This window comes from Amblyomma americanum, chromosome 1 (assembly GCF_052857255.1).
Source record: "Amblyomma americanum isolate KBUSLIRL-KWMA chromosome 1, ASM5285725v1, whole genome shotgun sequence".
NCBI classification, from domain to species: Eukaryota; Metazoa; Arthropoda; class Arachnida; order Ixodida; family Ixodidae; genus Amblyomma; species Amblyomma americanum.
Genome location: NC_135497.1, coordinates 38,662,959 through 38,678,125, shown reverse-complemented (window position 1 = coordinate 38,678,125; position 15,167 = coordinate 38,662,959).

Here is a 15,167-nt window from a genome sequence, read left to right as displayed (position 1 = left end):
TCAAAGTGGAGCTGTCTGTATCTCCTGTGAAAGCACGCATGAAGCCACCCCATTTGACTACCGCTCTTGTGCACCGCTAATTCAGCACGCAATCTTATGAGCGTACTTTCAATATTCTCCCAAAGCCCAGATGAGTCGGGTAGTTTTGGTGTGCTGAGAAAAAAAAAAGTGCCGCCGGTATCGCTCCGGTGACTCCTACAGTATCTGTAAGCCTGATGCGACCAGGGATTGCAGGGTCGTGACACGAATTGCGCAAGGGTTAAGCGGGCCAGCCATGTCCCGTAAAGAGTGCCCCAGTTGGAGCTGTGCCTTTGGGTCTCGCGAGGGAGTGTGGAAGGGGTTGTCCCTCGCAAGTTGACCTCACTTGACAACCTAGCAGGAAATGAGCCTTTTGTCTGAACTCTGACGAGAAGACCATCTCCACTTGCAGAAAATGTGCGGTAGTTTACAAAGACAAGCTGTCATAATTTTCCCCCCTAGCGCAGTCATGCTTCGTATGAATTGTGCCCGTTCTACATGATTTCCCCTCACTATGTGATGCCTAACAGGGGTTAAGATATGATAACTAACGAGGATGAGGAGGACGAGTAAAATATTTTCTTGCCATATCTATTTTTTAGTGTGTGCGTGTGTGTGTGTGTGTGTGTGTGTGTGTGTGTGTGTGTGTGTGTGTGTGTGTGTGTGTGTGTGTGTGTGTGTGTGTGTGTGTGTGTGTGTGTGTGTGTGTGTGTGTGTGTGTGTGTGTGTGTGTGTGTGTGTGTGTGTGTGTGTGTGTGTGTGTGTGTGCGTGTGTGTGTGTGTGTGTGTGAGAGAGAGAGAGAGAGATAGCATGGCGTGCTTGACTGTTTAAAACATATACAGCGAAGTATACGCTTCGTTAAAGGAAACATATCCGATCTTTTTGAAAGGAAAGGACCGATGTTTTTCGAGAGTGCGCTCTTCTTCGGTCCTCCGATCGAAACGTCAAGTCAAATAAAAATGTTTCCTTTAACGAAGGGTATACTTCGTTATATATACCACCTTAACAAAAAAAAAATCAGGCATCTAGTGAATTCTTAAACACATGTATAACTTTCGGTCTGTCTCAAATTATTTGAGCCCACCCGTACGACTGACCATTCATCTAACATTCTTGACATTATTTTGACTACTTAGCCTGATTAACTGTGTGCTCCTTCGTACATTGCGGGCCTTAGTGACCACGTTGTAGTCCACACTACCTTTTTCACTAATATTACCAAAAGTTCTAAAACAAAAAAGTTCTATCGCTCTACGACAAAGGAGGCTACATTAGCATGAATCGTCATGTTCTTGTATTCTATACCGATTTCGCCTCTCTACGTATCCTATACGTTCTATCGAGTCCAACTGGTCTCTCTACAAGTTCAAGCTGTGGCGCCTAATAACACTTTACATTCCCACCATCAGCATAACAGGGCGACCACGTTCTTCATGGTTTAATAGGACCGGATCACCGGTACGCATAACCGACGTACCCAATGTTTTGAACCAATCATTCTGTTCCGTTTTTACTTCTGCCACTGCCGCATCCGCCGATGGATGGCATCACCTTCAACCAGCATGGTATTGTGAAAATTATCGACTCGCTAAAATGTTCATCTTCCTGCGGTATCGATGATATCAATTCGAAAGTTTTAAGAAACACTAAACATGCTTCCAGTCTTTTTCTTTCCCTCATTTTTCGGCAGTCGTTTGGTACTGGCTCCGTCCCACATGACTGGCGAATTGGCATGGTCATTCCAGTTTTCAGGAAAGGTGTCCCATCATCCCCAGGTAATTGCCGAGCTATTCAATTCGCTAACTAGTGTATGCTCTAAGATCATCAAACACGTCATCTACTCTAATGTTGCTACATTTCTAACATCGGTCAATTTTTTTCATCCAAACCAGCACGGATTCCGGAAAGGTCACTCATGTGAAACCCAATTAGCATTGTTCGTGCGTAACATTCATCCCTATCTTGACCGCAATATCCCAACTGATGCACTATTCCTAGACTTCGAGAAAGTACCCCATTCCCGCCCTTTTTTTAAACGGTCCCTTTTAAATCTTCAGCCGGTCTTGAACTGCATTAGAAGCTTTCTAACCGACCGCATGCAAATTGTTTCCGCTAATGGCTTCTCATCATCTTACTCACACGTTCTTTCAGGAGTACCCCAAGGCACAGTTCTTGGCCCTTTCCTCTTTCCAAAATACATTAACGACCCGCCTTCCACGGTAACGTCTACCATCCCCCTTTTCGCGGATGACTGCGCACTCTACCGCCCCATAACTAACGCCGACGATATGCTTCTGTCCCCCAAAATGTCCTGGATAGCATCCAGCAGTGGTGCATTACGTGACTAATGTGTCTGAATACTACAAAGACTGTACTAATATCTTTTCACCGCCGCCGAAATTATATTTCGCAAAATTATAAAATTAACGATACTACAATTACTGCAACTAAACCTTTTAAATATCTTGGTATTAACCTCACTAGTGATCTGTCATGGTCTTACCACGTTCACCAAAGAAAAAAAATCCCCTAATCGAACAATTGGGTATTTCCGTCGTAACCTGTCCATGGCGCCTTCTTCCATATAATTACCAACTTCCAAAACATTTGTGCGACCTAAATTTGAATACACCCGCGCAATCTCTGGACCACACCAGTCTAACCTCATTTACATTCAATGCACATGCTAACTAGCGCTTAAGACAAGGACAGAAGACAGACGTACACCACGAATGCTATAGACATCAACTCTTTTTATTCCACACAGACACACACTATATATAGGCAAACATGTACAACGGATCCCACCCTAAAGCGCATGTGCAACGGCACCTTCTGGTTTAATAATAATAATTGGTTTTTGTGGAAAGGAAATGGCGCAGTATCTGTCTCATATATTGTTGGACATCTCAACCGCGCCGTAAGGGAAGGGATAAGGGAGGGAGTGAAAGAAGAAAGGAAGAGAGAGAGGTGCCGTAGTGGAGGGCTCCGGAATAATTGCGACCACCTGGGGATCTTTAGCGTGCACTGACATCGCACAGCACACGGGCGCCTTAGCGTTTTTCCTCCATAAAAACGCAGCCGCCGCGGTCTGGTTCTAACCCGGGAACTCCGGAACAGACCGAAAGTTATACATATGTTTAAGAATTCACAAGAGGCCTGATTTTTTTTTGTGTTAAGGTGGTATATATAACGAAGTCTACCCTTCGTTAAAGGAAACATTTTTATTTGACTCGACGTTTCGATCGGAGGACCGAACAAGAGCGCACTCTCGAAAAAAATCGGTCCTTTCCTTTCAAAAAGATCGGATATGTTTCCTTTAACGAAGCGCATACTTCGCTGTATATTTTTTAAACAGTCAAGCACGTCATGCTATCTCTCTCTCTCTCCCTCTCTCTCACTCACACACACACACACACACACACACACACACACACACACACACACACACACACACACACACACACACACACACACACACACACACACACACACACACACACACACACACACACACACACACACACACACACACACACACACACACACACACACTAAAAAAGAGATATGGCAAGAAAATATTTTACTCATCCTCCTCATCCTCGTTATTTATCATATCTTAACCCCTGTTAGGCATCACATAGTGAGGGGAAATCGTGTAGAACGGGTACAATTCATACGAAGCATAACTGTGCTAGGGGGGGGGGGGGGAAATTATGACAGCTTGTCTTTGTAAACTACCGCACCTTTCCTGCAAGTGGAGATGGTCTTCTCGTCACAGTTCAGACAGACAAAAGGCTCATTTCCTGCTAGGGAGTCTAGTGAGGTCAACTTGCGAGGGACAACCCCTTCCACACTCCCTCGCGAGACCCAAAGGCAGAGCTCCAACTGTGGCACTCTTTACGGGACATGGCTGGCCCGCTTAACCCTTGCGCAATTGGTGTCACGACAGTGCAATCCCCGGTCGCATCGGGCTTACAGATGCTGTAGGAGTCACCGGAGCGATACCGGCGGCACTTTTTTTTTCTCAGCACACCAAAACTACCCGACTCATCTGGGCTTTGGGAGAATATTGAAAGTACGCTCACAAGTTTGCGTGCTGAATTAGCGGTTCACAAGAGCGGTAGTCAAATGTGGTGGCTTCATGCGTGCTTTCACAGGAGAAACAGACAGCTCCACTTTGAGGCACTTCTGAGAAATCATCTAAACGATACACTCCACGTGCTTACAGGGGCTTCATACATTTCTTGTTGTACTGCCGGTGATTATTTCAGGCTTTCAACGAGGAGCAATCGAAGAAAAGGGCTGGCTAAGGTTGGCTGCTCCGTCATCCGTGAAAAGCACTGTTTTTTCCTGCCTTTGCACTGAGAGCGCCCTTTTTTTGAACTCAACGCTGAAGGTAGGAGGCGTCAACCAATGCGTGGAGTGCCTTTCAGCCAGTCTCGCGGCGGCTTCGCTTCCGCTTTTATTTACTTTGTTTAGCTTCCTGAGAATGAATTGTTTCAGTCGCAGACAACATAGCCGCAAATCAGGCCCGCGGAAATAAAAATATCCCTCCGCCGATGGCAGTGAGGCAAGCCGCCACGGGACTAATTAGGGAAATCGGCTGCACAGGACAATAATTCGAAGTTTCTAAGAATGCTCGGAACGTGTAGATCGAGTTCCCGCGGTAAAGGGAGTTCAGAAAAACAAATCTGAGTATGGGTGAACTCGAATATCCCGGCCTGGGGTGCAGCTTGGTATAGCACCGAATAGGCGAACACAGCCGGCAACGCATCCTCTCATCAGAGCAGGGGTTGACCATCTAATAACACTTGGCCACCACCTCCTATTAACGCCCGACCCTCAGCTCCCAGCACCTGTGGAGAAACTCACCAAGGCGACAGTCAGATATACAGAGATACAGATATAGTGGGAATTCATGAAGCTCACGGCATACCATCCAGTATAAGGGTTGCAACGGTTTCTTTACGGATGAATCAAAAAGCCCTGATCATGTTAGTTTCACTGCGTGTAGGGGGCGCCACTTGTAATCCAACAGGGCTGCCTGAGAGATGATCAGGAGGCAGCTTTGTGCTGTGCTGCGCTGCGCTGCCCACGGCTACATTAAAGTGTTCGCGCGAGTGTGCTTCTTAGGCGAATGCGCTCTCGGTGCAGGCCCTGTTTTGCGCTGATGCATGATATCGTCATTCAGCGTACAAGTCTTCTGTGATCAGGCACTGCAGGTGTGCCTGGTCTAGTGGCGGTCCTGAGGGAGGCGGAGGGGGCTGACGCCCCCCCCCCCTCCCCCCCTTTCCATGTTTTCCCTTGTTTTCCATGTTTTCCCTGACTATTTCAGTCAAATTTCCCTGACTGCTGAATATGCGTGAAAACATATATTGGCCGATGATAACGTAAAGTATACATGATCTACTCGCAGCAAGAAAAAAAATATTAAAAATCAATTGAAACTGCAAAAGCGGCATTTAAAACAGATTTGCTTTTGCTGTTTGAGAGAGCTGATTTCTTTATGAAGGAAGTCCAGGTTAAAACTGCGACTTAAAAAACGATCGTTGCTTCTTATTTTCTAGCTCCTTATTATGGCTGGCTGTCATTTTGCTAATTCTTCCAAGATCCTGATATTTCCGCTAAGCATGTGTGAATGTCAAATTGATCACTTTGAAGTCGATAACAGTAACAAGAATTTGCTGCAAACACAACTGCATATTCTCGAGTAGTTCACATGATCAAAATAGTTGAAACTGAAAGACAAACGTGTTACCAAAAATGTAAGGACGAAAACAAAATCACGGTCGATTTGCGTAGTTAGGCCAGGTGCGCTAGCAGTTCGGTTTGCCCTTCAGTTCCGGCGTTCAGCTCACGTTTTCACGGAAGGCAGTTGTTCAGATAGCGATTATGGGCTAATTCCCATTTATTTATTTATTTCAGGATACTGCAGGCCACTGCTTGGCCCAAGCAGGAATGAATTTACATTGTTACATAACCAAAAGAACAAAATTATACAATATTAGCAGCACACGGATACAAAACATACATATAAACAATATTAGCAGGTAAGTAGACTATGTTACGAATCACAAAAAGTTTTGTGAGGAAAAAACAGATGCCGGTAGCCAATTCCAATCTTGCACTGTTCAAGTGGAAAAAAAACTGTATTTAAGACTGTTAGTTTTGGCGAAAAGGGGAGCAAGTGAATGCTCATGAACGCTCCGATTCCTTCTCACTAGAGGACGCTTAATGCACTCTGGAAGCCTGAGTTTATTTTTTCCTCTTAAACTAATAAATATATGCAGAAGGTCCTTCTCTACTTTACATGTATCGATCCCTGGGAGTCCTCCTACCACTCCTGACGCAGGGGTGCAGCAGTCAAGCGCTCCTATTGCAGGTGCTGCCATCGATCGGATTTGGGTTGGGTTGCTCTCTCCGAGCAGCCTCTCACGATTAAATGAGCTGCCGCCTGACACGGTGGGTAGGATGCCAGGTATTTTATTCACTTTGTAATGGGACCGACAGGCGCAGCGCAGCGATGAAGCGGACGAGTTCAAGCGGGACAACGAAGAAGCAGACGAAGTGCAGCTGAGTTTTTCGAACGACGCCTGTGAGTGTGCCCGTTGTGTCGCCGGTCAACCAAGATCAACCGACCTATGCTTCAAATAAACGCCTTGACACTTGGTGGAGGTGCCTCGGTTCCCGTCCCGGTCCTCACCCTGGAACTTCGAAGTGGAACGCTCCTCGTCTCCGCCACCATGCCGGAAGGTCCGAGTGAACCATCGCAGCCCATCCCTGCCACCGTACTCTGTCACGGGGTGCAGCGCCAGCGTGACCCGTCTCCATTTAGTGGCACCGATGACCAAGACGTCGACGATTGGCTGGCCTCCTATGAGCGCATCAGCACTTACAATCGGTGACCGATTCTGTGAAACTTAGCAACGTCCTATTCTATCTAACGGACGTTGCCAATCTATGGTTTCGCAACCATGAGGCCGACCTTCCCACCTGGTCGTCCTTTAGAACGAGCTTCGCCGACGTTTTCGGCCGCCCCGCCGTCCGGAAGCTTCGCGCCGAGCAACGTCTTCGTGCTCGATCTCAGCTCCCTTCCGAGACGTTCACAAGATACATCGAGGACATCGTTGACCTGTGCAAGCGTGTCAACCCCTCCATGTCCGAAGCGGATAAAGTCAACCACATACTTAAAGGCATAGCCGATGACGCTTTCCAGATGCTGCTGGCGAAGAACCCCACCTCCGTCGCTACCGTCATCCAGCTGTGCCAAAGCTTCGACGAACTCCGCAAGCAACGCGCATCTACGCGGCAGTCCGGCGCGCCTGCGGGGGGTCTTGCTGGCTTGGCCCTTGGTGGCTCGTCTGCTGAGCAGTCCCTGTTCATGCAGCAGGTTAAAGACTTCATCCGCGAAGAGATCGCTCGCCAGCTTTCTCTGCTGCATCACATTCCCGACCCCGTCTGCCCTCCGCACGACCTGGCGCCATCTCTCACTCCCACTATCCGTCGTGTTATTCAGGAGCAGGTCGCTGCAGTTCTGCCATCCAGTCCCCCCACCGCCTCCTGTGGCAGCGCCGCTCACCTATGCTGAAGCAGTCACCGGTACACGGCGCTCGCCCACCTCTGCCGCCTACCCTAGCAGCCCGGCCTTTTATGCTCCACCGCCGTCTATACCCCCGCCGCAGGCCCCGGTTCGTCGACCCCGCCGAAACCCTACGAACCCCTGGCGTACCGAGGACAATCGACCGATATGCTATTCCTGCGGTCTTCCGGGCCATGTCGCACGCTTTTGCCGTCAGCGATCTCCTCGTTCTGGCGATTTCATGCGCAATTTCCGCTACGATTCCGGGCCGCCCGTGCCTAATGTCTCTTCTGCCTCCTCTACACATCGCTCCCAGTACCCTACTCGCCGCTCGCCTTCCCCTCGTCGACGTTCCATTTCTCCGATACTCCGCCGCCCGGACCCTCTCCCAGAGGAAAACTGACTGCCGCAGTTCAGGAGGCAAGAACTGCGTGTTTTGCCAACTTTTTAAGTCCTCCGTGTTCTCCTGCTAACGTGATTGAGGTGTCTGTTGAAGGCGTCCCCGTTCTCGCGCTCGTCGACACGGGGGCTGCAGTGTCCGTAATTAGTGATGCTCTTCGCCGCAAACTTCGTAAGGTGACAACGCCGCTGTCTGACTTTTCACTACGTACGGCCACCTCTCAGCGCATCCACCCCATCGCAGCCTGCACGGTCCGCGTTTCTATAAACGACGTCGCCTATACCATCGAGTTTGTTGTGCTGACCGCCTGCTCTCACGATGTCATCCTCGGCTGCGATTTCCTCTCGACCCACCGTGCAGTGATTGATTGTGCCCGTGCGGAACTTGAGCTTTCTCCCCTGTGTGATGTTTCGTTGCGTGACCTACCTGTGCGCTCCGCTAAGCTTCTTGTAGCTGCCGACACCGACATACCTCCCTCCTCTTCAGCCCTCGTTCCGCTCCGCCCCGACTCTTTCCTCAGCGGCCCTGTTCTTTTCACACCTACCGCAGCAGCCACTCGCCATCAGCGCCTCCTCATTCCATTCGCCGTTGTCTCGATTTCCGATGGCCACTGCGCCATCTATGTCACCAACCCATTTTCTTGCCCGTCGTTTGTTCTTCGCGGCGAATGCCTCGGCTCTATTGAAGAACTGGACCCTGCTCTTGCTTCCGCGTTCTCCGATACCCGTGCCTGCTCCCCAGTTACTGCCTTAGCCTGTTGTGCGACAGCGCCCGATCCGATTTCCATCGACGTCTTTCGTCGTAACATCGCTCCCGACCTTCCGTCCGCTTACCGTGACCAAATCTTGGAACTTCTCTGCCGCTTCCGCAACTCTTTCGACCTTTCCCAGCCCTCCTTGGGGCGCGCATTGGCCGTCTCTCACACAATTGACACTGGTACCCACGCTCCCTTGCGTCAGCGACCGTACCGAGTCTCGCCGAGCGAGCGCCGCGTCATCCGTGACAATGTTGACGACATGCTTCGGCGCGGCATAATACAGCCTTCTCACAGCCCTTGGGCCTCTCCTGTTGTCTTGGTGACGAAAAAAGATGGCTCCATCAGGTTCTGTGTGGACTACCGCCGTCTCAACAAGATCACACGCAAGGATGTTTATCCTCTACCCCGAATCGACGACGCACTGGATTGCTTGCAGGGAGCGGAGTAGTTTTCATCCCTCGACTTACGCTCCGGCTACTGGCAGGTCCCGATGGCAGCGAACGACAGGCCGAAAACCGCTTTCGTCACCCCAGACGGCTTGTATGAGTTCAATGTGATGCCATTCGGCCTCTGCAATGCTCCAGCCACATTCGAAAGGATGATGGACACTATTCTCAGTGGCCTCAAGTGGGAAACTTGTCTGTGTTACCTAGATGACATTGTCGTTTTTTCCAAAGATTTTCCTTCCCATCTGCACCGCCTTCAGCGCGTACTCACTAGCCTTACTGACGCCGGCCTCCAACTAAACTTGAAAAAATGTTACTTCGGTGCAACGCAGCTCACAATATTAGGCCATGTCATCTCCAAAGACGGCGTTCTACCTGACCCAGCCAAACTTCGCGCCGTCGCTGACTTCCCCAAACCAACCACCTTAAAAGAACTTCGCAGTTTTATAGGCTTATGCTCATATTTTCGTCGCTTCATCCGAAATTTCGCCAGTATCATCGCCCCTTTAACGCAGCTTCTTGCCGGCAGCCCGAACCTTTCGTCTTGTTTCCCCGCCTGCGATACCGCGTTCAGCACTTTACGCCGCCTGCTGGTCTCTCCCCCCATCCTTCGCCATTTTGATCCCACCTGTCCGACAGAAGTTCACACTGACGCGAGCGGTGTGGGCTTGGGCGCAGTTCTTGCCCAGCGAAAGCCTGGGTATCCGGAATACGTCGTCGCTTACGCCAGCCGCGCCCTCACCAAGGCGGAATCAAACTATTCTGTCACAGAAAAAGAATGTCTCGCCATCATTTGGGCAATTGGCAAGTTCCGCCCTTACCTTTACGGCCGGCCCTTCTATGTCGTCACAGACCACCACGCCCTATGCTGGCTATCCTCCCTCAAAGATCCTTCTGGCCGACTCGCCCGCTGGGCTTTACGTCTCCAGGAGTTTGATATACACGTCATTTATCGCTCCGGCCGCCAGCACTCGGACGCCGACGCCCTTTCTCGTTCACCGCTCCCATGCGAGTCAACCTCTGCCCTCGTCTGTGCCTACGAATTCTCTTCGTTCAACATCCCTGATATGCTCTCCGAACAACTGAAGGATCCTTGGATCACCTCGCTGCTAAACTTCCTGAACACTCCCTCGCCGCATCATTCGACCCGGACCCTTCGCCGCCAAGCCCACCACTTCGCCGTTCGTGATGGCCTCTTATACCGCCGTAATTACCTCCCCGACGGCCGGAAGTGGCTGTTGGTCATCCCTCGACACCTCCGTGCTACAATCTGTGCCTCTTTTCACGCCGCTCCACAATGCGGCCACGCCGGTGTACTGAAAACATATGCTCGCCTTCGTCAGCGATTCTACTGGCGAGGTATGTACCGCTACATACGTCAGCACATTCGGTCATGCACCGCCTGCCAACGTCGCAAGAAACCTCCCCACCCCGCCGCCGCTCCTTTGCAGCCGTTACCTTGCCCTGGCCGTCCCTTTGACCGCGTCGGCATTGATCTTTATGGCCCGCTTCCAACTACTTCGGCTAATAATCGGTGGATCATCGTTGCCGTTGACCATCTCACCCGTTACGTCGAAACGTCGGCTCTCAAATCTGCTACCGCAAACGATGTCGCTCACTTCATTCTACACAGTCTTGTTCTTCGTCACGGCGCCCCGAAAGAACTTCTAAGTGACCGCGGCCGTGTTTTTCTCTCGGACGCCGTCGAGGCCCTGCTCAAGCAATGCCAAATCGTTCATCGCTACACCAGCGCCTATCACCCCCAGACCAACGGCATGACTGAGCGGTTCAACCGCACTCTGAGTGACATGCTCGCCATGTACGTTGACACCGCCCACTCCAACTGGGATCAAGTGCTCCCGTTCGTCACGTACGCGTATAACACAGCTACTCAGACAACAACGGGGTTTTCTCCTTTCTTCCTCTTATATGGCCGGGAGCCTACATCCACCATGGACACCATCCTTCCTTATCACCCTGACCCTTCCGAGATTACCTTACTCTCCGAAGCTCACCTGTATGCCGAAGAATGCCGGCAACTTGCCCGCTCTTTCACCACTCAGCAACAATGGGATCAGAAGCACCGTCGGGATTCCCCGGACCCTCCAGCGTCATACCCATCTGGCGCCCTCGTTTGGCTCTGGGTACCTTCCTCCCCTCCCGGCCTCGCCACGAAACTACTGTCTCGCTTTCACGGACCTTACCGGGTTGTCCACCAAACTTCTCCGGTGACTGATATCGTTGAGCCGCTCGTTCCCTCTTCGGACCACCGTTGCCGGGGCCGCGAAACTGTGCACGTTGAGCGCCTCAAGCCTTACTATGACCCGGCCATCCTCTCCTCTCCGTAAGTCGCCAGGAAGGCTCCTTTTTCGGAGGGAGAGTAATTGTAATGGGACCGACAGGCGCAGCGCAGCGATGAAGCGGACGAGTTCAAGCGGGACAACGAAGAAGCAGACGAAGTGCAGCTGAGTTTTTCGAACGACGCCTGTGAGTGTGCCCGTCGTGTTGCCGGTCAACCAAGATCAACCGACCTGTGCTTCAAATAAACGCCTTGACAACTTATTTATATTTATTTGAACATCAAGGATCCCGCGTATGACATCACATGAGGAGCGGGTGTATGAATGGCGGTTGACAATGACTGTTCCGTGATAATCATGAAGATGACATGGCTTCCTCGATGGCGGTCTTGAAATGGGCAGGATCAGGGATTAGCGCTAAGCCGCAGGGAAGGTGATTCCAGTCGTGATCCGTGTGCACAAAAAAACGACTCTTGGAATGTGACAGTGCAGGCACGATGCGGGATGGCCTGTGCGGGGTGTTCGACGCGCTGGTTGAATGAGCTTGCTGTCACGGGGTGAACGATGAAAAAAAAAACCTGCGATAAAGGCAGAGGCCTGAAATTCGGCGACGGGAAGCGAGAGGGGAAAGTTGCAGCTGAAATTTTAAGGTAGATATGCTGGAGTATCGTAAGTATAGTTTGAAAGGATGCAGAGAGTGGCACGATTTGAACTGATTAAAGGGCTGAAATGAGGTTATTTAAGGCGGACAGCTGGGCCAGTTAGAGATCTTTAGATTCAATGCACATGGTGACTAGCGCTAAAGACAAGGACAGAAGAAAGAAAGACGGACACCACGAACGCTAGACATCAAGCGGTTTTATTCCACACAGACACATTCAAGATGTAGTTCGATCCCGGCCGCAGCGGAAGAATTTCGTTGGAGGCGAAATTCCAGAGGCCCCTGTGCTGTGCGATGTCTGTGCACGTAAAAGAATCCCAGGCGGTCGAAATTTCCGGAGCCCTTCACTACGGCGTCCCTCATAGCCTGAGTCGCTTTGGGACGTTAAGTCCCCATAAATAAAAAATCATTCCGTATACAGGCAATCATGTACAACGGATCACACCCACAAGCGCATGTGCAAGGGCACCTTCTGGTTTAAGAAATGTAATTCTTTGGATGACAAAGACAACGATGGGTTGCTTACACACGACTGCAGTTCCATGTGAATGAGGAAAGCTTCCAGTATTTCGGGTTCCTTCTGGTCAGAACTTGCAAAAGTGACCCTTGTCTGGTTATATATCGGCGCACAGTTATCCTTACAACGTTTCCAATGTGCCGCCAAGTGTCCCGAGCCTGATAGTGCCTCGACAGCCGGTTTGTGCTCCATAAGCCGAACATTGATACAACGGCCAGTTTGGCCGATGTAGCAATTCCCGCATGGCAAGGCAATTGTGTACACCACATTGGTCCTGCAAGCCACATACAGCATTTGATTTTTTATCGGGCAATGGCTTTTTTTTTCTTTTCTGAGGCAACATTAACAGCTTTACACATTTTGCCCAGTTTATCTGGTGCAGTAAGCACCAGATAATTCTTTGTAACTATAGCTGCGTGGGTGGCTGTGTGGTGAGTGGGTGGGTGCCTAGGTGGGTGTGTCTTACCACAGGTGGTTGAGCCTGTACTCAGTCACTGGCCGAAGTTTTCCGCGGAGCCTAAAAAGACGGCAGTGGGACTTGTCTCAATAATGAAAAAGGTTGCTAACTAGGCTGTTGAGGAGAAGAAAACTCGTTGCACGTCTGAAGGTATATGGACTGTCTCCTAAGCAAGGATTACCGTTCTAAGAAGGCTAAGCTCAATGCGAAAGCAAGTGTTGACTATTTAAAATCCTATGATCTCACCTTGCTTGTTGCCGAGAAGGAAGGTGGGTTGGCAGTGACGCCAAGACACTTCTTCCCATCCAAAGCGCGTCAGGCTATACAGAAAAATTTTGTGAAAAAGCGTTCAACTGGTGCAAGGATTAAAAAGCACGCGATTTTCCTTTGCAATGACCTGAATTTGGCTAGTCTGCAAAAAAAAGGATTGAAGGTGCTGGCAAGAATGGCTATACAGTATTCTTCTCGGCTAAAACACACAAGCCTGAAATCCCACTGCGTGCGATTGTCACTGAAACAGGCTCTCCTCTTTCACTTCATCCAAAAGCGGTTGAAGCTCCTTCCTGTTAATGGCCCGTTCAGAGTGGCTAAGTCCAAAGATGTAATTGATTTTTTTTCAAAAGAGGAACTGTCTTCTGGGGCTAACTTTGCCTTCCCGATTGATATCGAAAATATGTTTTATTCCATCCCTCAAAGTGAACTTTTAATTACAGTGAAAGAGAGCATTGAATCTTTAGCAACTGTGGGCTTTGAAAACGATGCCGCTATTTCTTTCGTGAATTTTTTAACGCTTTTAGAGTTTTACCTTTCTAGAACATATGTTAATTTTGATGGCGGGATTTACGTTAAGCGCCCCGGTGTGTGCATCGGTTCTTGTGTCGCCACCGCGCTAAGTAAATTGTTTTTAGCCAGTTTGGACAGAGGCATTGAGGCGTGCCTTGACAACAACAAGAGTTTAAAGATTTTTAGATACGTCGACGACTTTGTGGTAGTTGTTAAAACAACTCAGGATGACAGAAAGGATGTTCTGGTCGAACGAACCTTGGAAGTATTTCAGTGTTCTGCCTATGTTCTTAATTTCACCCATGAGCTTTCTGGAGATGGCAGCCTACAGTTCCTGGACGTTCGGCCTTTTCTGAGTGACGCACGAGTATGTTATATGTACCAGCCAATGTCCAGAAAATAACTTTTGACTTTTAGTTCGGCCCATTCTAAATTAGTAAAGAGATGCATCGCCAAGAAATCTCTTCGTGTTGCCCTAGACAAGTCCTGCTCACACAAGGTGATTGAGAGTGTGCACCTGCAGGCAGATCGCATGACGAAGGCAGGCTTCCCTACGGAACCCGTGACATCCGTTGTTGAAGGCCTGCTGAAAACGACAAACGCTTCGAAACAGGCAACGACGACTGAGCTACAAGCTCATGAGCGAGCTATATGCGTGGCAGTGCGCTATACCCACCAGCTGACACACCGCCTAAAGAAGGTGGCGCAGAAAGGCAAGGTCCGAGTTGTGCTTACTGCACCCGCTAAGCTCGGCAAAATGTGTAAAGCTGTTAATGTTGCCTCAGAAAAGAAAAAAAACCATTGCTCGATAAAATATCAAATGCCGTATGTGGCTTGCAGGACCAATGTGGTGTACACAATTGCCTTGCCATGTGGGAATTGCTACATCGGCCAAACTGGCCGCTGTATCAATGTTCGGCTTATGGAGCACAAGCCGGCTGTCGAGGCACTTTCAGCTAGTTCTGGACACTTGGCGGCACATTGCAAACGTTGTAAGGATAACTGTGCGCCGATATATAACCAGACAAGGGTCACTTTTGCAAGTTCAGACCAGAAGGAACGCGAAATACTGGAAGCCTACCTCATTCACATGGAACGACAGTCGTGTGTAAGACACCCCTCGTAATCTTTGTCATCCAAAGAATTACATTTCTTAAACCAGAAGGACCCGCCGCGGTGGCTCAGTGGTTAGGGCGCTCGACTAGTGATCCATTCACCTGGCGGGCCCACAAAGCGGGCTAAAGG